At 41.1% G+C, this 23,354-nt stretch overlaps 1 protein-coding gene across 2 annotated transcripts in view; it reads right to left on the reverse strand.

Annotated features, from left to right (window-relative positions):
• EYA2 (EYA transcriptional coactivator and phosphatase 2) overlaps positions 1-23,354 on the reverse strand; it is an 84,639-nt gene that overhangs the window by 48,734 nt on the left and 12,551 nt on the right. The window lies entirely within an intron of this gene.

Consider the following 23,354-nt stretch of genomic DNA (forward strand, 5'->3'; position numbering starts at 1 on the left):
ATATTAAAGCTGATTACCTAAACCCAGGCTTCATATAAATTCCACATAATAACATTCACTAAAGTTTTCATCAAAGGGAAATGCTGAATTAAAATGCAGTACTTGCTTCCTTGGAGATTACACCCATCTGATTAATGATTTCCCTTTCTTCCTTGATTTTGCCATACAAAATCTCAATTCCTGATCTCTCAAATGCCATCAAAGCATGAATATACACACCAGTGTCCAGTGAGGCTGCAGAACAGACTATTACAAGCTGAAAATGAAGCTGAGGGCAGTTAAGAGCATTATCTAGTCTTACAAGGTAATAAAGTTAGTACTGGTGACAGGATCAGTTTTCCAGGGTACACCCAAATCAGGCACCCAGCTACAACGTCCTGGCCATTAGGTGGCAGTGACACAAGGACAGTCCCTTTCACATCAACAACCTCATCTGATGCAACCAAAAATTTCAAATTAACAGCACCTAGGACTTCCATCTCCGAAGAAAAATATAGTTATTTATGTGTGCATGTGATATACACTATAATGAAAGCTTAAACCCTCTGCATTACATAAACAGTCCAGAAAGGATGACAAAAACCATTTTTTCAGACTCTATGCACAGCATAAATAGGTCTATTTATGTACACACCACCTCCAGCTATAGACCTTTTCAGCTGCTTGCTTTCCTTGGAAGTGTTGGATGTTTTGGATGGGTACAAAACATGGCTTTAATAATAAGGCACAGACTTACACATCTACATTCACAAGTTTGGGTAAAGACAATGGGGCGAGTACAGTAAGGTCTGTTACATTTGATACCTGCACAACTACTTTTAAGCAAGGCAGATTTCCTTAAAACCTGCACCCCAAAAATGTTCTCCCCTTGTTCCCTGTGCAACCAATGCCCGCATCTAGAATCATGAAGAGCCCACCAGCTAAAGAAAATCTGGAGCTAAATTTCCCAACAATTATCTTTATTTCTTTCAAGTAAGGCATTTTCCAATGCCATGGAAACCTATTTGAATTTTTCAAGGCTAAACTTGCAGCTTTTGTTTCAAGCCCAGATGACAAACAGAAAGAACCCAAGGACTCTCTGTGCTGCTTGGCTTTCCACAGACACAAGAAGCACAACCTCACTTCAGTCCCCTAGAAGTCACCAGGCAGAATAAGGGCTATTAGGGAAAAGCCTAATTCTGCTCTTGGACAGAGCAGAGCCTGATGAAGAGCAGATGGGGGAGAGGGAATAAGGTGGTGAGTGGATCCAAGCACCTGGCTGCAGCCTGCTCAGGCTCCCTTTCCCCAGCACTGACCCTGCCAAGGCAGCTGGCACATCCCTGCTCCCAGGCTGGCACCTTCCTGAGCTGGACTACACAGGCAGAAACTGGCTGGTAAAAATCCACAGCACGCCTAAAACATTGTGAAGTTAAAGAAAACGCATAAACCTGAAATCTTTAGGCTTCTGCAATACCAATCTATGCACTTCTGGAAGAAGCCAAGAGTTTTGTTTTGGTTTTCTGTTTAAATACCAATGTATGGCTTTAGCAGCTTTGAGAAACAGAAAACCACATACTTTTTATCTGAACCTCCCCAATTCCTTTCACAAAGCCTGCAAGTCTCTGTGAGGGAGGGCAGGTATTGTTATGAACAGGCACAAACCAGATCAAGTATTTAACCTGTAGGTGAACAGCAAAGACCAAAGCTGAGCTCATTTTCACTTTCTCACCCAACAGCTGCCCAGGCAGAAAAATCACAAACCCTCTGTGAATTCACAGAACTGCCAAAAAAAGGCATGAAGAGACATAATCTTGTACAGTGTCCACAGTCCCAGTCCTTACTCCAGGTGGGGTCTGGGATCTGTCTGCCTCCCTTGGAAATCCACGTGGGCATATGTACTCTCACCACCAACACAGCCTCAAGTCCAGAGGCTGGTAAAGGCTTCATGTGCCATGAAGGAAACCTTATTAATGACCAAAGTGGTAGAAATTCAGTACTCTGGATCCAACACTTGTGTCACCCCTGGTCCCTAAGTGCTGCATGCTTAGATTTGCTAAGAAAACAAGAGCAGCATAAAAATCAGTGCTGCTCTGCAGCTGCATCTTTACTGCTAGTGGGTCTCAAAAGCTTCCACTTCCAGATGTGTCCCTGTAAGAGGAACACAACTACCTCCCCCCTGCCTGCCTTAGACACACACCAGCTGACAATGCAGATCACAGGGGCCACCAATTGCACCCACAACCAGTGTCCCTGCCACCAACTGCGTGGAAACGCAACAGGGAGTCAGACGTGCACAAGGACACAAAAATACAAAAAATACAAAAATACAAAAAATAGTCCTCAGGTGTAAAAAATCCCACCTAAGTGACACAGCCCAATGACAGAGCTGAAACAACAATCCATGACTCCTTGCCTTACTCAGAACACAGCTCATGAGAAGCTTCACTCAGCCCTGACAGCACTGGAAGAAGAGATGTTCCATCTGGTACCTGCACACAGAGGCATTAGTGAAGCACAGACTGCAGGGCAGCGAGGGATGGTCACAGCCCTTCTTCTGCACACTGAGATTATGCCAGAGGGAAAGAGCTTTTTCTCCTGGAATGGCTCGTCTCACTCTTGCTGGCACAGAGAAAAGGCTCCAAAACAACTCTGTAGTGCTTCTCAGTGGGGCAGAACAAGGTGTCTCCTAAAGCTCCTAAGGCTCTCTGAAAAGCAGCAGTGGGCAGGGGCTCTTTTCCCAGAGGAATTCGTTTATTCAAATCCACTGGCACCCAACTAAATTTTGTCTGCATGGCTGAGAAGGCAGAGTTCCATTTTATACAAGAGTCTCCTTTCCACTCTAAGCACCATCTCATTTCTTTTCCCTTTACTTCCTTAGTTATAATACCTGAACTGAGGGAAAGCACTGCTGTCCCAGATCCTGTCAAGCTGGGGATATTCCACCTTGTTCCTCAGATAACACAAACCCTTCAGCATAATCCAAACCCCCATCATTCATGACACTGTCCAGGCTGTTGCCAAGTGAACAGGAGCAGATGTTTAAAGGGAAATGATCTTTTATAATGATTAGTGCACTTTAATTACATCATTGTTCAGAGATTTCATTAGATACTCTCTGCCTGATGATTTTTCTACTCGTTTAGTTCTGTTCACTTCTGTATTCACAAAGTCACATCATATTTTCCTGTATTTATTCTATAACATTTTCCTGTGTTTTTTACAGCTCTCATTTTTTCTTTAGAGCCTGCATTAGTTGCATGTACAAACAGGTAACTTTTCACAGAACTGCCTGTCTGGTTGTGCATGTCACGTATGTGTGCTGTTAGTGGCTTTGCCTGTTTTGCACGCACCACTTACTGATTTATTTATGTGCATTTCTTGCCTATGGACTTCTTGACAAGAGTTTCTGAAATTCCAGTTTTAATGACGGCAAGCTACAGAAAACAGCCAAATAATGGAACAGGGCTGGTATTTAACACAGTAAATGACATGCTGGAGTGCAACTGATGAAAATATCAGGTCTTTGTTTTCTTTTTGGAGCAAAAACATTTTCTGGCTTAAGCAGTGTACAGTAAATCAGTAATAAAGTTTGCTGAATATGAGCTTTTATTAAAACCAGTGATGGCAGCATCTAGCATGCAGGGCTGACAGACATCTGGAAGAGCTTTTGGCTTCTATAATTAAGAAGAACCTTGTGTGAATTTGTTGCTCAGCTTTTCCATTAGAATCCCCTACTCAAAACCCAGCATTTTGCCCTGAAAGTTAACCCACAAAAACTCTGCCAAAACCAGAAACTTTTTTCTAATATTCAGGAAGGAAAAAATAGAAATAGAGGTATTTTTTCAGTCATTATGAAGCTAGGAATGCCAGATTAAACATTTTAAGTTTTCAGATTTTTGAGTGAGGTGTTGGGGCAACTGGCAAATCATGTACTCTTTTACAGTGATGTTTTGAAGGCAGTGATTCCAGACCCCAAGTCAAGACAGTCAAATGTGCTGAAGATTAAACTACTGACTGATCTCGTCTCTCTCCAGCAAAGTTCTCCAAGATGGGTGCAAGAGCAATGCCAAGGTGTGCAAACTGAGTCTGCAAGGTGGTGAGAACTCCACAGACAGCATTCTGAAAGGATGGAACAGGAAACCACCAAGGCATTGAGGGCAGATGGAACCACAGCACAGCTCTGCACAGAACAGCTGAAAAGCCAAAAGGCACCAGCAACAGATGAAGGAGCCTCCTTCCAAAGCCTGGAGCTCTGCTGCTCAGGCACAACTTAAATCCTCTCTCAGGCTGCTCTAACTTGTTATTACAACACACTAAAGGCATCCCAGGACCATGGGCATTTCCATCCTCCCTGTGGAGGCAGTGCCCAGGAGTCTGTGCTTTTCATTCATCTCTGCTCCAGTTCTAGGCTGGGAAATCAGCATTCTGGCTTCACTAGGTACACGAAGGGTAGAACACACATTCAAAGGAAAACTTTCAGGGCATTTTCGGTAATAAGACACCTGGGGAGTATGAGGTACCAGGGTGAACTCAATGGCCAAGCAATGAAGAGATTTCAGAGGGAATATGGGCAAGGAAGGGAAGAGCATCTTCCCCAAAATGACAGCAGTCTGCAGGAGGGCATTGGAGCAACAGAAAGGACAGTTGGGAGTAAAACACACTATGGGGGGAATAAAAAGCTGGCATGGGTGTGGGAAAAAAAGAGAATGAGCTCTGCATCTGTCATCAGTGAAGGAACTGAAGAGTTAGGAGCCCTGCAGGTGAGAAAGACTGAACTCCTCCCCTTGGGAAAAACCAGCCAGATTCTACAGTGGAAAAGACAAGTACTTCACAGGAGTGAGAAACTGCAAAGTTCGTCCATGAGGGGAGAGGTAAATACAGAATTATGCTCTCTGCAACAATCCCATGCAATGATCTGCTCAAGAATTTTTACTTGTATCTGGATAGAGGCCAAATACAAGCTTAAACCTCTAGATCTTCCCAAATATATGCATATGCCAGCACAGAGCCCTAGGCAGGAGTGGTACAAGCCAAGTCTTCTGCTTTTTGCTTTGCTGGGAAGGGGAGGAGTAGAGGCAGAGATTGCAGCTGAATTGCGAGAGGAACATTTTTGTCTTGCTTCCATGACTTTATCTGGTTTTAATTAGTTGATCAAACTGCTTTCATCTTTCTATCCTCCTAAAAAATGGTACAGATTGCTACGAAGTACTTTATGACTCCAGTGGTACTCATCATTTAAAAAAAGAAGACAGTCTAATTCCCCACTTTATTTCAGAAGTGAATCACATGCAAAAAAAAAAAAATCTGAAGATGGTTTCTCGCTCTCTCATTCAGAGAAAACAAACAAAACCCACCCCAATCCTAAAAAGTTTGGGTTTTATTCATTCCTAGGAAATGGAAGATTAGTTGCAATTTTTTTTTCCCCATATGGATAAAATTTTCAAAAGCACCTGCTATGCCTCATTAATTTTCATTGAGAATTAAGACTTCTACTGCTTTAACTCCATGGGAAGCATAGTAGCTCAGGCAGCAGTGCCAGGACTATTGATTGCAAAATTCTGCTCCCAATTTTACTTTGCTCCTGTACAAAAATAAAGGAATCATTCATAAGCAAAGAAAACAGTATTATCTTGCAGCCACCTTCCACATGGTATAATCATAGGGAATCTCCCACACTAAAGAATTTGGCCACTTCTATCCACACATTTCAAAAGCAGAGGAAAGTAATTTCATTTCCTCTGTCAGTACATTCCTCCCCACACTGTTTGGACGTTCTCCTCTCCATCTATAATAGATCCTTTGTTCCTTCCATTTCAAGAACTCAAAAATGCTTCAGCAGGTGAAACCCACAGCCTTATTTTCTCTTTTATAATGAGTCTCAGTTCATCCACTAGTCCATCTGATAGTTGTATGCAGGAAAAGCCTGAAGAGGCATAAAGTCAAACCTGGGCTGGCACAAATGCTCATAAATGCTCATAAATGTTCATGTCCAAGACTGACAGAACAGCCTTGATGACAAGATATCCTTTCAAGGTGACCTGCAGGGCAGTTGCCTCGGGCTGTTGATATTCCTGAGAGCTGCTTTTTGCTGATGTAATTGCACAATAAAAGCAGCACTACTTGTCTGGATTTAGCATTTCCCAGCCTGTTCCAGACACAAAGGAAAGAAGACTCCTTAGTACAGCTGTAGCCCCTGGGCTGGGAGAACAGAGCTGCATTAGCCTCCAGCACATATTATCTCAGGCTAAGAAACCAGGAGAAACAAGACAAAAGTTATGTGATAGATAAGAAAAAAAAAAAAGTTCTGGGTTAACATTTAAATATTGAGATTTAAATGAAAATTTTAAGATTTTCAAATTCCCCCTTTTTTTTTTGAAGTGTTAATTCTAAACAAGTTTAAGAAAAATAACTGAGAAAAAAAAAATAACAGAACAGACCAATCCTTTCACACTTTTGAAACCACTATTGTTTAAAAAACCTCAAAGTATTCCATCAGCTTTAAAATCTTTCCCCGCATGGTTTCTGTGTTTTGTCTTTTTTTTTAATGAGACAGTCTTTTTTACCGAAATTTTACTTTCACTGGAAGTTTTCTGTCTTGCTCTAACCCACAGACCAGACAGTAAAAAACAGATGAAAATTCCTGTCTCATGGATCATTGGAGCCAAATTCACCTTTTTTTGAAAGGAAAGTCAGCCTTAAGATTTTTGAGTGCTTGGAACTGGAACAAATAATTGCATGCCTTGTTTCCCTGAAGTCCTGAATTTCCAGAAACACTGACTTGCTTCACCTGCTATTCCAGTCCGCTTTTCAATGATTTTTCTTTAAATACAGCGTTTCGCTTTTGTCTCAGACCTGTTGATTTAAAAAAAAAAAAAAAAAGAAGTAGGCTGTCTTCACATAAATAAATGTTTTTCCTCCTCCTAGCAAGGCTTCAACTACTGCCTTCTCTAGGTGCAGTTTTCTAAGTCAAAATGAGAAAATAGAATTTTTCACAATGCCTTTTCTTTGGTCTACTGGACCTATTTGCTAAGTGAAGCAATACTTGCAAAATATATTATTTGCCAAAGCATAAAATTACTCAGCTCTCTTACTGTGAACAAGCAAGTACCACACAGAACAGGTTACATTGATGAAGAAACCCTATGAGCTTATAGCCTACAGTTACTTGAAATACAAAATTGCATGTGCATGCATACATAGAAATGCACATAAATAATCTCTTTCAGCTTCCACATTCCTCTTTGACATTCACAACCTTTTTAATTTCATCACACCTCTTCCTATTCAGATCCCCCAGGCATGCTGGGGCTGCATGTGACTGCAGAGAACCACTCTGGCAGCTCCAGCTGCAGAATTGGGGCTCATAATGCAAACCAACTGCTTCCCAAAGCAAGGGCTGCAGGGTCCAGCTCGTGACACTTGTCACTATTTAGGCACCTCTTTCCACTTTGAAGAATTGCACTTTTTACTCCTTCTCCTCAGAATCACAAGGGCTAAAACCACCATATATATAAAAAAATGAATATGAATATAAATATGAATATAGATATGAATATAAATACAAATACAAATAGAAATACAAATACAAATATAAAGAGAAATAGAAATACAAATATAAATAGATAATGTGGATTTATTCCCCTCATTCAGTTTTCTGCTTTCTCCTCACATGTCATGGTAAGTAAAGAGCAGCATCTATGTTTGGACATGAAACTCTGGTCTTATCTACAAAAAACTCATTCTCAGGTGTCTGTGGTTGCAGTGCCTTATTTTGTAAAACATTTCCATCAATACACTGTAACATAAAGCAACTACCTGAGCAAAATTAAGCATCCAGAAACTACTTCAGCTCTACCAGACCAGGATAAAGCAGAGACAATAAACCACTGAACATCACAGAAAACACATCTGCCTCAGAAAGTAGTTGAAAATCACAAGCAGCAAACTGAGCTTTCCTTTCCTACCTGCAGAGCCTTGGGTACACCTGCCCAGTGGCATGAGAGAAACTACTTGTAAGCAATTATTTTTGTAAAACTAACTATGTGATGGGAAAGTAATAACTTCTCTGAAACTCTATTTAATGCAGCAGGACAAGACAAATCATCACAGTTGCAGAGGGCTCTGGAGGGAAAGCACCTCACACAAAAGCTATCACCAGGCTGAACACACCCAGGAGCTGCAGAGCAACAGGAATTCCATCACTGCAGTGTTTTAATGCAGTGAAGGTTGGCCATTAGCTGGAATGGATGCCAAGGGGAAACATTTTCCAAGAAATTTAGAACACTTATACAAGCCACATCCTAATAAAAAACTCCTCATTCAAAAGGTAGTGATGCATCATTCATGAAGCTGCCCCAACCTTCAGAGTGTCAGCAGCCTCATCTAGCAGAAGATGTCCCAGTCCATGGCAGGAGCTTTGGAACTGGATGATCTTCAAGGGCCCTTCCAACCCCAGCCGTTCTATAATCCTATGAAGTTCCCACAGGAAAATCATTGTATTAGAAAATATTTGCCCACACTGCTTGAGCAGTAAGACTCTTACTAAAATCCACAGGTAACTGTGTGCAGGAAAATGTGGTGCTCACTCACACAGTTCTCACAGAGGACACAGTGAGATTAACTCTGCCTCAGAGGAATTGCAGATTAAACCCTGGTCTGAGACTCAGAAAACCAGGGGGTTTCTCCCTATCCTGCCCCTGGTAACTCAGCTGATTCCTAGGCAAGTCCTTTGTGCCACCACTGTGCTCCCTGACCTGTGTGTGCATTCCCTAGAGAAGCTGCAGGACAAGTGTTTCTCTTCTGTGCACAACACATTCACCAGTGCAATGGTGTCCTGTTCTCTGTGAGACCCTGAGGTATACTGCACTACCAAATAAACAACAATAACAGAAGATGTATATACATATATATATATACACTTTTCCCTAGAGCTGCAGTTTACCTTGAAGTAACACACAGCAGCTCCTACTGAGTTCTTCCAATCACTATGAGATTGGGCAAGTTTCTCAGGACCACATTAAGGCTTCTGTAAAACTGGGAACTGCAGTATAAATTGCCAATTAAGCTCTTTTTAGGGGTTGGAAAGTGCTCTGAAATCTTTAGGTGAAATCTGTTACGCTGCTGCAGCACTGATATCCATGCCAATAAATAATGACCAACATGAACATGAGAGCCAAGAAGGAGGCGAGGCACGAGAGCTGTCCTTCAGGCCATGTTCTCTCACTCATTTTTGGTCCAAAAGCTCTCCATTCCCAGACTATGAGAATTTCTTCACCATTCTGATTTACTTCTCAAACCTGTCAGAGTCCTGCAAAGGCTCCAGCAACCCACTGAGAAAGGTAGGGCTGCCCCTTTATAACAGCCCTGTGTCAGCACCTCCATTCTCAGCCTGTAAAAGGAGCAGCACCTGGGGAATAATAATTCTGAAAGAGCTATGGGAAAAGAACTATGAAATGTAAGTTAGCAAAAGGACTTTGGATGTGAGGGGAAAGTCTAGCATAACAGTACAGGTGAGGCTGGAGTGAGAATGACATCCTCTCTCCTTGGTTAAATCCCTCAAGTGAGATTTTCTCTGAGCAGAGAAGACAGCAAAGAGAAAGGTCTGTTGTGCACGTAGAAGGTTGAAAGAATCTCTGATTGCTTTGTTTTCTGCGTCAATAAAACAGCAGAGATGGTGATAAGATTATGGCACTTCTGAGTAGAACTGCTCTATTAGTGCTACAGTTCATAGAAATACCACATTCACAAAGTTTAGATGATCCTGTGATCAACAGTTCCAATTAATAGTGTGGAAACACCCAAGGGGAGAAGGAATCTACTCAGAGCAAATGCTCATGATGTTTTCCTTGCTATTAACTCCATTAATAATTTGTTTCTGTGGATATTTGATAGTCAGGCTTAAATAACAATATGGGCATAAAAAATGGGACAGTGAGAGTCACTTTGTATGTTCAGGTGGGCCAAGGTCTGATTTCCCAAGAGTTTTGGGATGACAGTAAGCTGAAGCTTTTTCATTAAGCCCAAGTAAAAGTGAACCTGGGGCCCAAGTTCCCAAAGCTGTTGGGTGTTAGGTTTATTTTCAAGACAGAGGGAAGGCATTTTTGCAGGTATAACCAGAGGATAATCAAACAAACAGGAGTTACAGAGATCCTGCCATCCAGTCACTCTGCAGGACAGTATGGTAGTGAAAACCCCAAATAAAACAAATGCACCAACCCGATGTCATAGACACAAATGTCCCTATTTTCCTTTGCAATGTCTGATCTGATAACAAAACACACTTCCTGAAAGTGTTGTTTTATGATATTAAACAGGCCTCAAATGACCTAACAAAGTACAGAGGGACACTGACATTTGAACTGCAGGAGTTTTGTTTTCCGTCTTGTTTTTCTCCACTGTGAATACTGCATTTGAATAACTGGAATTTTTAAAATCTCTTTTCCTCCTTTCACCATGACGTAATGCAACTGTTGCACAAGAATAACAATGTAGAGCTACTGCTGCTGGAGCCAAGTTTGGCACCAAAAGAGGTTAGGGTTGGCACCAAACACCATGATCTTTAAAATAAATTTGGCAGCCACAGCTCTTGCCACTGCTGCCATAAACAGCAGTCAGGGCAGTAAATGGAAAAGTGCTGAAAAGAGACCATGAGTTGTTACTGGAACAAAGATGCCCATTAGCCAACCACTTAATCTAACACCTTCTCATATATGAAAAGTAAAGAGTTTTACAATGGCATGTCAAAATTAGCAGCAGTAGCAGGGACCAGAGTGTAACATAACAGTGCCTTTCATCTGTCCATCATACCAAACCGAGCCTAAAAACCCACCAGGCAGCTACCTGTCAGCCAGGAGAATTCACATGCACAACTGCAAGTTCCACCAGATTATTCAAAGAAAAATACTTCATCTACACAAGAGCACATCTGTCTCAACAAATTTCTCTTCCCAGTACTTTTCAGTTATGCTTTCCCGGGAGGACATTTGCTCCTATTCAATGCTGCTGGAACAGTTCTCTGGAAAGAGATGCATATGAGTGTTTTTCTTCTTTAAATGCAGATGGAACAGAAGAGAAATGCAAGTTTTCCTCACTGTATCCCTCCTGGCCTGAACTGAAAGAGCGTGGGCTGATTTTCTCTGCTCTATAAAAAGGGTCTGATGATTTGTGATGAGGACATCTGCCTGCAACTGGACAGATGCCACCAGCTTATTTCAGAGACAACTAGATAGCCGTGTAATAGCAGCATCTTTCAATTGCTACTTTATATCTAAAAAAAACCCAAGTCATTACCTAGCAGAAAAGCTCCATATTCCATACCGAATTTCACTAAATTTAGAAAATTTTTAAGCACCAACTCTCAAATAAGGGACCACCTTCACCCATCAAAGGCAGAAGTTGTGGTTCTGCAACAGCTTTTTGCCAGTTGGTTAGCACTGAAACACATAAAAACACTCAAGGCAGATTTCAAGCAATTCACCTGACCCTCAGCAGTAACTTTTATCAATAGTATGAAGCACTCCTGCTAGGATAGCCAATGTGGTATTTGGGGAGGGAAGCACACTGAAGTTACAGACTCCTTTTGCAGCTTACTAAGGAATAGATGAATAGCAAGAATTGGTTTAAACATGTAAACTTTTTTCCCCGCTCCCAAAAATCAAACAAACTGACAAAAAAGAAGCATCTAATTACTGTGACCTGACTTTTTTCCTAGTGGCTTCAAATTCCTCAAAAATCCTGCCAAATCTGAAAACAGAGGGCAGCTTTTAATGACCACAAACCATGGCCTCTTATTGGAAGATGTTTACAGCTTCATGACAAAACTAGCATCTTCAAGCTCCCTTTGTTTCTCTAAAGAGCAGTTTTCTCCTATCATATAATACACCACTTACCCTTGGGATCACCAGTCCAACTCTCCTGAAGCTATTCTGTGACACAGCTCATCACCTCTGAGGCCACCTATCAACAGCAACCACTGGAGAATAATGACAAATTGGGAACTGCTGGGAACAGGACAGTGCTGGGATCCAAACCAGCAACAGGCAACTATTTCATTCACAGGACTGCAAAGCAGCCCAAGGTAATTCCCTGCAGGTACAGAAAAATGGCAGCTACCTAGAATTCTTTCAGATAATCTAAGAAAAAAGAGTGTTATCATCTGTACAGATTAAGAAATCCAGCTGTAAGTAAAAGCCAACTTTTGCTGCTTGGATATTTGAGAATAAGCTGGTAAGTTCCTTGGAGAAGGTGACTGCTTTAGACTTAAAACTCAGATTTGAGCTGCAATTTCCCTAGTTTACAGGCAAATTTCTCTTGCACACAAGGGACTTCAAAGGCTCTCACCCCTTCACAGCCCAGAAGAGCAGCCTGACAGCCAGGTTCAACAGTGGATGTGTTTCCTGACACTGGATTAACTTCAGCTCATCACCTTCAGTGTGGCTTCTCTCTGACACTCTTATGGAATAAATTCTACCACAGACAAAAGAATCAAGAGTAATTTCCTCCTTCCAGAGACTACAGGATGGCACAGATACATCCAATTCGCTCCCAAGCAGCACGCAAAGATGCTCTTGCTGACTCCATCTGTTTGCAGAAATGAGATACCAAAAAAAAAAAAGAAAAGAAAATCAATGGTGCAAAATATATGAATGTAGTTCTTGGCTTCCAAAAGAAATACAGCAGCTCACCTCTTCTTGCCCTTCACAGAAAATCTGATAACTCTAGTGAAAAACAAGGAAAAAGGAGACTGTGCCTAATTTCAGATTGTGTTGTGGTTTGTTTTTTTAATTAGTGCATATACAGGAGTAATACAAAAATTGGAGCAAAGGTATCTGAGCTCAAGCAAATTACAGTTCCACATTAATTTCCCTCAACTACTAGTTAGAGAGCCATATTAAAAAAACCAACACAAATCTGACTGCTATTAGAAAAACAATTTACTTTTTTCTCTTGAGTGAATTGTCAGAAATGTCAAATTTGATGCCATAGTCCAGTGGCCAGGGCTCTCATAAGAGAGACTTGGATTCAGTCCTGTGACAGCCACAAGTTTCCTCTTAACCAGAGTAGTTTACAAAGCCAACTCATATTTAACCTGTTTGCCTCTATTCCCCTCCTCTATAAAACAGGAGTTTCTGTATTTTTCTACTTCTGAGCATTCTGAGTTCAACATGCTGCACTCAGGTAAGTCAGCACTTGCAAGTGCATTAGGGAGAAAAATACATCAATGCCAAAGAGAAAACCAGCCCTACACCTATGAAAAATGCCATGAAACCTGTGTATTTCTGACTTTTGTTTACTCCTTCACAACCTTTCTCTGCTCTGGTGCCTGTGCAGGAAGCAGGCACTGCCTGCAGTTGTCAGAACCCAACAGAAGCCAAAGCCTCACATTCCTATTCCCTCCTAGTCCACACAATATCCCTCCTCATTCTGGCACCCTACTTCTGAATGGTTAAATTCTCCCTTTAATTCACATGTGTCTGTGTGACTCTTCCATCCCAACCACTCCACTCCAGTTGCTCTGCTCCTGTCTGGGGCAGTAGCTGCCAGGTTTGTCCATCTCCTGCTCACACATGTCCTGCTGTGGTTCTCATGAAGCATGACCCTGGACAGCTGCTGGTTTTACAGGCTGTCATCACAAAGAGTGCTGTGTGCCTGCGTGGAGGGCTTTGATTCTTTAGCAACTGAATTCTTTCAGTTCAGCTGCAAATTTAAGCACAGAATTGAAATGCCACAATTAAGAGAACCAGCCTTGCTTAGTTCAGCTTGTAATCACAAATTAGCATTGGGGGATCATCTCATGTCTTAAAATTCTCCATCCTTCATTTCTGACACAGTTCCTGCAGGTTAATAGGGTGCATTTTCAGCAACAGATATTGCAGAGTAAATGGGTGCAAAGATTCCAGACTGCAAGGTCTCCCAGGAGAGGACAGTATTTGCCACAACCTCCACCTCCTAATCTAGGAACTATTTCCTTAGTGTTCATGTGCCAGTCAGGTGAAAGCTAAGAAACACAAAAATCAGCGAGAAAATAACACAAAATAAGAAGAAAGTGTGATACAAAAGTAAAAAGCTCCTGGGATGTGTGCCTGAGAGAAGCCTTTTGAAATACTGTGGAGTACTACTGAAAAACAATTTCTGTAACCTTTCCATGCACTGGATAAAAAAAAAAAAAAACCAAACAAAACCCACAAAAAACTTTCAGTACCATTTCTAAACAAACAAAACAAGTTTCTGCTAGAATTACACTCCATCTATTTCCCTCTAATTCTCGTGGAGTGCCCACAAGAACTCGAGTTTCTGGCTTGCTGGAGAGAAGTTAACATCTAATTCAGAAAGGCAACATTTCCCTTGTCCTGTCACATACCACTTTGCCAGCAAATACGTGGGACAAATAATTTGAAAGGCACATACACACACCTTAAGAAAAAGTCCAACTTTTATGAGTAACAGCCTGAGAGTGAAAGCTGTAAGAGTTAAGATTTTTCTCAAAGCTAAGCAAACATTTTTCTATGCAAGCAGCTGAATCATGGATATTTTAAAGAGTAGTTTATTAAGCACAATATAGCATATCTCCTGCTCAGCTCTATAAAATGTGTCCAGCACTGTACAAAGAATTAAAAAGCATTTAAATCTGGACCTTGCTGGCATCCAGTGGTACAGCAAAAGAATTGAGAGAACTAATCTAACAGCTGTCTGGAAATACAGCAGATTTATATTGGGGGTTTAATCATTAACTGTAGTTATCTGACTTACACCAGAACACTGAATGAGCAGTGGTGGTCTCTAGACTAATGCAATGTATGGCAACCCCCAAAATACAGTCCTGGCTCTAGGATGCTGAAATTAATTGCTTTTCTTCTCTGTGGAAACATTCCAGTTTGGTTAATAAAAAAGTGGAGTCAAAGAAAAAAGCCAAATAAAGTCTATATACAGGTCACTTAATCAAATATCTATATACAGAATGGTTTCATTGGTCTTTTGCACTGCCACAGAAGTGAATTTGCAGGTTATACACAGTAACTGAAAACTGGCATGATAGAATAGGCCAACACTTGTTTTAGCTCCTGGTCTACATTTGTATTTATTTTTTAAAGGGAAGATGATATAACATCAAAAGAGCAGAGGGATAAATAGCATCTTTAGCTGTATGGAAACTTACATCTAAGTAAGTATTTGAGAATGAAATGTATGGGAAATATTGCTAATTGGGTTAGAATTAAAATTTCAAGTTCGGTGAATTCAGTGGAAAAACAGATACCTGAATACCACAAGAATCTATTAATAATTGAGCATATAAATGATATTCTAGGAAGGTTGGCAAAATTACCCAAAGCTTTGGGCTCATGCCAAGAAAAGCTCTTTGGTTTTTAACAGGAGTACTCAGGTGGGTAAAATTCCAGGGGAACTTTACACTCCTAAAGGAAGTTTAGGCAGAAGTTTAGATCCTGTGGCATCTCTATGCACCTCCACTCCTCCTTATGCCCATGTGCACTCCAGGGCTGGAGGACACACCTGGGGGAAAACGGAGAAAACTCCCATGGATGATTCTTGTGAGGACTGACACTGAAGGTCTCAGAAGCAGAAATCACTCCATCCTCATATTCTGCCAACAGCAAGGCAAGGTGCTAAGAAGCTTTTCCCTGTCATTTTGTTTAACAATTTTTAAAAACTGATATTTTTAAAGACTGCTATCAAGGACAACACTGAGGTAATGTGAAAGCTGAGCCTGGCTTCTCCTCTCCACCTCCCATCTGCAGTTTATTTGGCAGAGAGGCGTTGCACAGAGTCTCATCCAACACTGCTACCCCAGTGCTCCTGAACATGATTAATCTGCTAATGATACAAATCTCCAAACAGCACGTTAGTCCTGCTGATAATTTATGAAATGACAGAGATCATTCTCTCACCAGTGATAAGCTTTTTCAAGCTTGTGGTTTTGTATGAAACCTCTTGCAATTTCTAAGGCTATTCTTGACTCTGCATCACTCCCAGACAGGGCAGGGGGGCAGCAATGATTTCTGTAATTAACTGCAGGTTATGTATACACACAAATAAAACAGAGGGTCATATTATGAATTCTTGCATACTTCCATATGCAAAAAAGCCCGGAGTGTACTTTGGAACAGAGACAAGCTCACTGGGCAAACACTCTGCTTGCTCTGCTCTCCTCCCAGGATGCAAGTGCTCACCAGCATCTGCAGAACTAGGGAATGTTTCCTTTTCTCAACTGCTCACAGTATTGCCCTTGGCACCCCAATGGCCCAAGACACACCAGTAGGGAATCCAGATAGTCTCAGAAATGTCAGTCCTTTTTCACATTTCTTTGCCAGACATTGCCTATGCTACACAACCCACCTGAAACCCACAATAGTCCAGGAGTTACTCTAGTTCCAACACCCTCTTGACCAGAAGACACTAGTGATACCCAGCTGCCCTCAGCTATGATTTTATTACTTTTATCAATGATGATGTTTTTCTTCTTCAAGCAACATTTGCAGTCAGCTTGTGCTCATTCTCCACATTTATGTGGACTGTAAGTTGTTTCTATCTATGTGGAATAATCATAAATAGCTGAAAATATTTAAGATATGAGATCTTCACTATGACCAGCCAAGAATCCTACAGCTGGTTTTTTTTTTTGTTCTGACAAGTTAGCCCTTGCTTAACAAAAACACTTCAAAACTGGAATAGCTGGGGTTGATAGGGCTGGAGCTCTATCCAGCTTTGCTGTCTATAAAACAATGCATTAATTTGTAGTCGTTAATAAGCATGCCATCCATCAGGGTGTGCATGCCCAGGGTTAGCCAGGGGGATTTTCCAGTCATGGTGCCTCCAAAATCAGATGTTTGAACCACCTTGGACACCACAACCTTGGGGTCACTCCAGGCCTGCCCAGCATTCTTTCCTGGCACAGAAACAACTCTGTCTGGTCAGACTTCTACGCATAAACAAGTGATTTTTATTTGGTAGAAAACTTCTCAATCCTAGCACTATTCCTCTGCACTCCTCAAGCACTTTTACATCAATGAAATATTTCAAAGAAGCAACTCAGCAATGCCATGTATTCCTCTGCCCTGTTCCAAGTGTGGCATCTTCTCTAAGGCTCTCCACATTATGACATTGCACTAAGACAATCTCACATCACCTCCAAGTTACTATTACAAGCCAGCAAGAGATATAAAACCTGAATTTAGAAACTGGGTACAAGAGAAGTAACAGGTAGGAGGAAGTAATATTTGGGAATTTGGTAAGAAATCCATTCCTTCCATTCCTATCATAACAAAAATAACAATCTGGAATTGAACTGCATATATACTGCCTAAATACTGTCATGACTTTCTTCTTACTTTATCATAATGACTAATTAATGTGTGTGCATTTAACATTACGGCACTGTCAGTTATAAACCAAGACTTGTACATTTGACAGAAAAGCAGTTACAAACCTGCAGTTTGTTTTGTAAATCAGTGTAACTCTGGTTGCATTCAATAAACAGGAGAAAGAGAGAATTTTACATATACTGTTTAAATGTACTTCTGTGCTCAGACAAGCCTCAGAGGTTTGGGTGTTTCAGCTCTACAGTCCTGCCCACAGGCTGGTAAAGCCATTATTGCCCAGAAACCTCACAGCAGCAATAAAACAAACAAACAAACAAACAAAAACACCAAGAGCCCACAAAAGGCTCAAATCAAAACAACCTATCTTCATCTGCATGCACAGTCTTACCGAAAAACACACAACTGAAAATGAAGCTACAATAAGCTGCTGACACTGTCAGCAACCTACCATGCCAGAGATCACCTGCCAAGCATGAGGCTTTTAAAACTAATTTCTTTTCACTCTGGGCTCTGTCTTGGTTCTCTGCTTCCAGCCCAAAATGAATTGTAACTCCAGACACAGAGGTGAGGCTGAGGGACCAACATTGCTGCACTCCTGGAAGCAGAAATATTTGAGCAAAGGTGAGGAGGTCAGACAAGGGCAAAGTCCCAAGTAATTTTAAGTGATTCAGCTAAGTAGGGAAAGCTAATGGGAAACCATTTTAATTTGTTACAGTCATCCCCAGTGAATAAAAGGACAACGTTTTTCTTCAGCAGCTTGATTACAAAGCAGTAAATCCCTCTGTGTATATAAAAGATGTATGAACAGTATAGATCAAATGTCAAAAAAAGATTTGTACTATGTGTTGGAAACAGTTTTAGATACTCAATCATTCCCATTTTTAAATACTTCCAACAATTATTCTCTCCCTACAAACAGACATATGTAAGTAATTCTGCCATTCTTATCTACAGAGACACAAAGTACCAACATTTCTGCAGCAAACATTTTTGGAGCTTCTCTTTCCATAAACACCTAAGGAACACAGAATTGAGCACAGGAACACGTAACCTTCCCCTCCCTCCCAACAATACTGTCTGACTCTTGCTGGTAATAAAAATCCATGCTGCTTCAAGTACTGACTGCAATCTCTACTTGACAAACCCGAGGCAGCATTAAATGTGCAAACAAGGCACAGCTCAAGGTGACAATATCCTCCAGCAACAGAAATATCTTGGAGTAAGAATTATGCCAGAATAGGATTGTCCTCCAGCTGCTGACAGGGCTTTTTGCAGTATATCAATTTCTTTCTCCCTGACATACTGCCAGTTCTGATAGACCCATAGGTGGCATACAACCTATTTCATGCACTCAAAGATGAGATGGAAAAACATTTAAAACAGTGAAAGTTGTAGCTCCTCATTCACAGGTTCTTTTTTAAAAACAATTTTTTTTTAGCCAGAAGTAGGATTTTTAGGCTTAAACGTGGAATGTTCAGCCATTAGGAATTATTAAGCTTTTCTAAAGCTCTACAATGCAGAGGCAAACCCCAAATATTTGGTTTATTTCTAAATAAAATAATGACCTGCTCATGGAAATTTCTATCTTGTGTCCACGCTGGTTTTTTCTCTGATCATAAGAAATAAATATTCTGAGGCAACAAACACTTTAGTTACATCTACATTCACAGTAGGTCTTGGACCTGTTGCTGTAATCAACAACCACCAAATCCTGTCTGAACCACAAAACACCTTTCTGTAAAGCAAATTCAGTACTGCATGCTAGTTTTGTCAGCTCAAGTTTTCCGAAATCTTCTTGTATTGAGCTGCCTTTTGATAAGGAACTTCAACCAGTCCTGCAAGTGTAGAAGCAGTTGAGGTAAAAATGCTGACAGCCCCCCAGGGACTACTTACAAGGGATGTTACACCATGTCTTAGCACACACTTGCAGCAGGGCAAGGGGCCCTTGTAGTAGGCTGGGGACATGATCACATTACCAATAGCTCAGCTATAGGGTGGGAACACTCCTCGAGAGCTTTATTCACCTTTCTGAATTAAAGGACAAAATTCTACATATGAACTGCACACTGTATACCTGCTTGATCAGGCACTCACATCAACATTCTCCCCTCTGGTGTCTTGAACTAACACTGTTCATAGCACCCTCAACCAGGTTTTGGAGAGATCAGTTCTGAGTTTAACAAACTCTTCTATACACGGGCAAAGTTGTACACCACGTGTGGTGTGATTTTTTAAAAGGTTGAATTTTTATAAACTTTCAATATCAACCCCTGGCCAAAGCAGGCTCTAGTGTTTGTGTTCTGTCTGCCCACAACACTGCCTGTCACTTCTGCTGGCTGAAATGTTCTCTTCTGTGGTTTTGCAGAGTGTCCCTCCCTGCTGGGGAGTACACACCAACAGTTGGGCTTCATCTCATATATGGCTCTTTTGAGCTCATGGGGAGCAAGGGGAAAAGAGTGAGAACAACAGGGGATGGGACCCAAAGCTAAATAAATCAATGTTTCTTTGATCCTTTGGGATGAGGATGCTATAAAAACACATGGTTATTAGAACTGTGATTTTATTGGTAAAAGAGTTGGTTACTGGCACTGTATTTCAGCATGAACTTACATTATGGTACTAAGTACAAAGCATTCATTCTGTTTGTGGCTATAAGAATTAATCTCTTCCATGTGCAGAGAGGGTGTGTGATAATTCAGCTGAGATTCCTGTTGGTAGTCCGGGCAAGCACTCACCAGCTGCAGGGCTTTCAACAATGCACAGCAACAGCTCCAAGAACAAATGATGTAACTAACACCCTTCCCAGTGCTACCACGCAGGGCCAGAGCAGCCTGCTCACTGCAGGGTGTTTGTCCAAAAAGGTTGTCACAAACCTGAAAACCCGAAACTAAAAGGTGAGTTTCTCCCCAAACACTGCAACACTTAACTTTGGACAGGATTCAACAGCTAATGGACATTGAATGAAATTGTATGGTTCTAATAGCTTGCATTTGCCTCAATAATAAGAAAAGGTCTGATCCTGATTATTAAAAATGAAAAACTAATTTGAAATGTTTATGTGGATGGCAGCTTTATATGCATGATAGAAATGCTCCAACTGCCTTTACAATCCAGCTGGAACAAAGTTTTCATTTTTCTTTTCATGAAATTTCATTTATTATGAGCACTGTGTCTTAGCAAGGCAGCTGTTGGCAGCAAGCTGTGAAATTTAAGTTGAGCTGGTTAGTACCAAGAGCCAAGATATAATATGTTTTTGTCAGAGAGAAGTTCTTTTTGTATATATGCAACCTACATTCAGTAATTAAAACAGTTTGTCAGTCAATCCTATCAACCCCACCTGAAGGAGAGATACAGCTATTTTAAAATACAATTTACAAATTGCAACCAAAAAACTGGGAATGCTACAGCTCATTTCAGCAAGGTCTTTAAGTAGGTAATGCACCAGTGACTTTAGAAATTAAGGATACCTGGTTTTCATCACTGTCCTACTAACATGGTGCTAGATTTTGGGCAAGTCACTTCTGACAAGATTCCAAATGGGAATTAAATAAGGATCAGTGTGTTACTATTATACTCTGAGGATGTCACACACAGCCTGTGCCTGGAGGAAATCCATCATGGGCTTCCTAGGACTGGGGCAAGCACTCCTACCATTCAGTGCATAACCATTATTTTCCTCCAGCTTCTCTGGCTGTTATAAAAGCAGCAGCAAACTTCCCATCTTGCTCTGAACCTCATCCGGAATGTGCTTAAGATGCACATTTCAAAAATATCTACCTAAAAGTGCCCTTGGGAGCCACATGAAGGAACAGGACAGGACTTGGCACATGCTGTTGGAAGTTCAAGCCAGGTAAGGGTTGAAATTTTATAAAAGAGAACATGAAAAAAAAAAGCCTAAACTAAAATATTAAGCTGATCAATCCTCAACAGTGACAATGACTACTTGCAAATTGACTTCTTTCCCAAATTATTGCCTGGAAGTTCAGTTATCAAGGGTAATTGCAAAACTGTATCATCATCTCTCTCAGGATTTTGTTAGCTTCTAATGATTGTAAACATTCAGAGACTTTACTACTGACCAAAGATACACCCCTGTCCTGTTCCTGGGCAGCCACAACCTCCTGCAATGACACAAGCCAGACCAACAAACTACTTTTTCCCTGTTTTTCTACCCAGCTGGATCAGCAAGTTGATCCAGTTTGCAGCACATCCAATGGCACCAGCAGGGGAGAAGACAGGAACATGCAGCCAGGCTGAGCAGGACAGAGCCAGGACAGAGCACTGACATTAATGCAGTCCGCAAGCCATACCTGTGATCTACCAACACCACTGCTTCAGGAGGTCCCAGAGCCCATGGGGTGACTGTAGTCCTAATGCCATGTAAGATCTGCCCAAATTACTGCCCTCTTTAGGTGACAGCTACCTGCACTTCCCTGTAAACACAGGATTACATCTAAATACTCCAACACAGCTGAAGCTGGCACCACTTTTACTATTATAATGTTAACTGACAAACAGATTATTGTAACATGGCTTTGAGGACCCTGCCCACACCACCTAATCCAGAAACTCTACTCATGTGCAGACTTTCAACTCTGCAATCCTTTCTTGATATATACTTCAGGTATCCCCAGCACTGTCCCATTTGCAGGGGTATCAAACCACTTTGGAGGTTTATTTCATGTCATGCATCCAGCTTGGCAGCCATTTACTGCAATTAAAAACAGAGCCAAAAAGCTCTACTAGAGAAGCAGAAAATTAAATAGAATTTAGGAATTGGTGGGATATTGCTCACTGATGTTTAGTATCAGTGAACACAGTGGCTGGCTACATGATACTTGCAAGTATTTTTAAGGCAAAGAAAGCTTGGCAGGTTCTTTCCTCCAAGCAATTCTTTCTCTGAAGAGTTTTTTAAGGGGTAAGCATTGGGGTTTACTCTTCTGAGATTACATACATTGTTAAAGACAACTGGATTCTATCTCCTTTGTATTAAAAAAAAAAATCTGACTTGTCAGTACCTAGCAAGTCAAAATCCTCAGATCAAAAATGCATTTAATACATTCATAAAAGGTAAGAACTGGTGGCCATCACTTCACAAGCACTGCCTCCAAAAACACTCACAGATTCATAGCAAAGTAAAAATACAAGGCTGGCAAGAAACTGAAATGAGAATAAAACACATATGAATCCTGCACACAACTAATTAAACATGAAAATTATCTTCACAGTTACTTACCTTCAGCGTTGCAAGTTAACATTCAGCAGAACAAATTTGAGCAGTGTATTGCAGACATATGCAATCTGGGAGCAATATTTCTTTTTAACTCATGTCAGGATAACACAGCTTCCTTTCCAAGAACTGATTATTTTGGGCTCTCCTAAGAAAAGCGAAAAATGCTTAAGACTGAACACAAGCCTTGGTTGACAGCACTTAAGTGAGCCTGGAAATCCTCAAATTTACAGGGTTGGGAACTGCTGTGTAACTTCTACGCTAAGGCTTCAGGGCAAAGCATACCTATTCTGTCAGCTCACAAGTTGAAAAAGTCAGATTTTGGCAACTAAACTCTAACTTCCTTTTGCTTAAGTAATACACCAACATCTAAGCCCTTGACTGCTCACTGTCAGGAGACCATGTGAAAAACACCTCAACAAGTCACATCCCAGCTATTTCTTCTTTACTAACATTTAATTTGCAGAACACAATCCGAACTGCACTTCCAAAAGTCACAAGGGTGTATCAGCCACTTCAGGCACTACAAAAAAAAAAAAAAAAACCACAACAGAATTTGGAGGTTGATTTTCAGCAATGCTGAAAAAAAACCCCTGTATGCACTAACCTTTAAGAGTATATGCCAAGAGTAATTACAGAATTTTGAGTTCCAGAGACCACAACATTGCAGGTTCCATTCTACTCCTGGTAATGGTATTTGCATCAACACAGAGAGCATCCACTTGAGGAAAGACAGAGAGGATGGTGTTGGCACAACAAAACCCTTTCATTAAGGAGACATTAGCAGCAGTCTGCTGGGGGAGGCTGCACCT

The sequence above is a fragment of the Lichenostomus cassidix genome, chromosome 20 (genome assembly GCF_008360975.1).
Source record: "Lichenostomus cassidix isolate B80296 chromosome 20, HeHo_3.0, whole genome shotgun sequence".
NCBI classification, from domain to species: Eukaryota; Metazoa; Chordata; class Aves; order Passeriformes; family Meliphagidae; genus Lichenostomus; species Lichenostomus cassidix.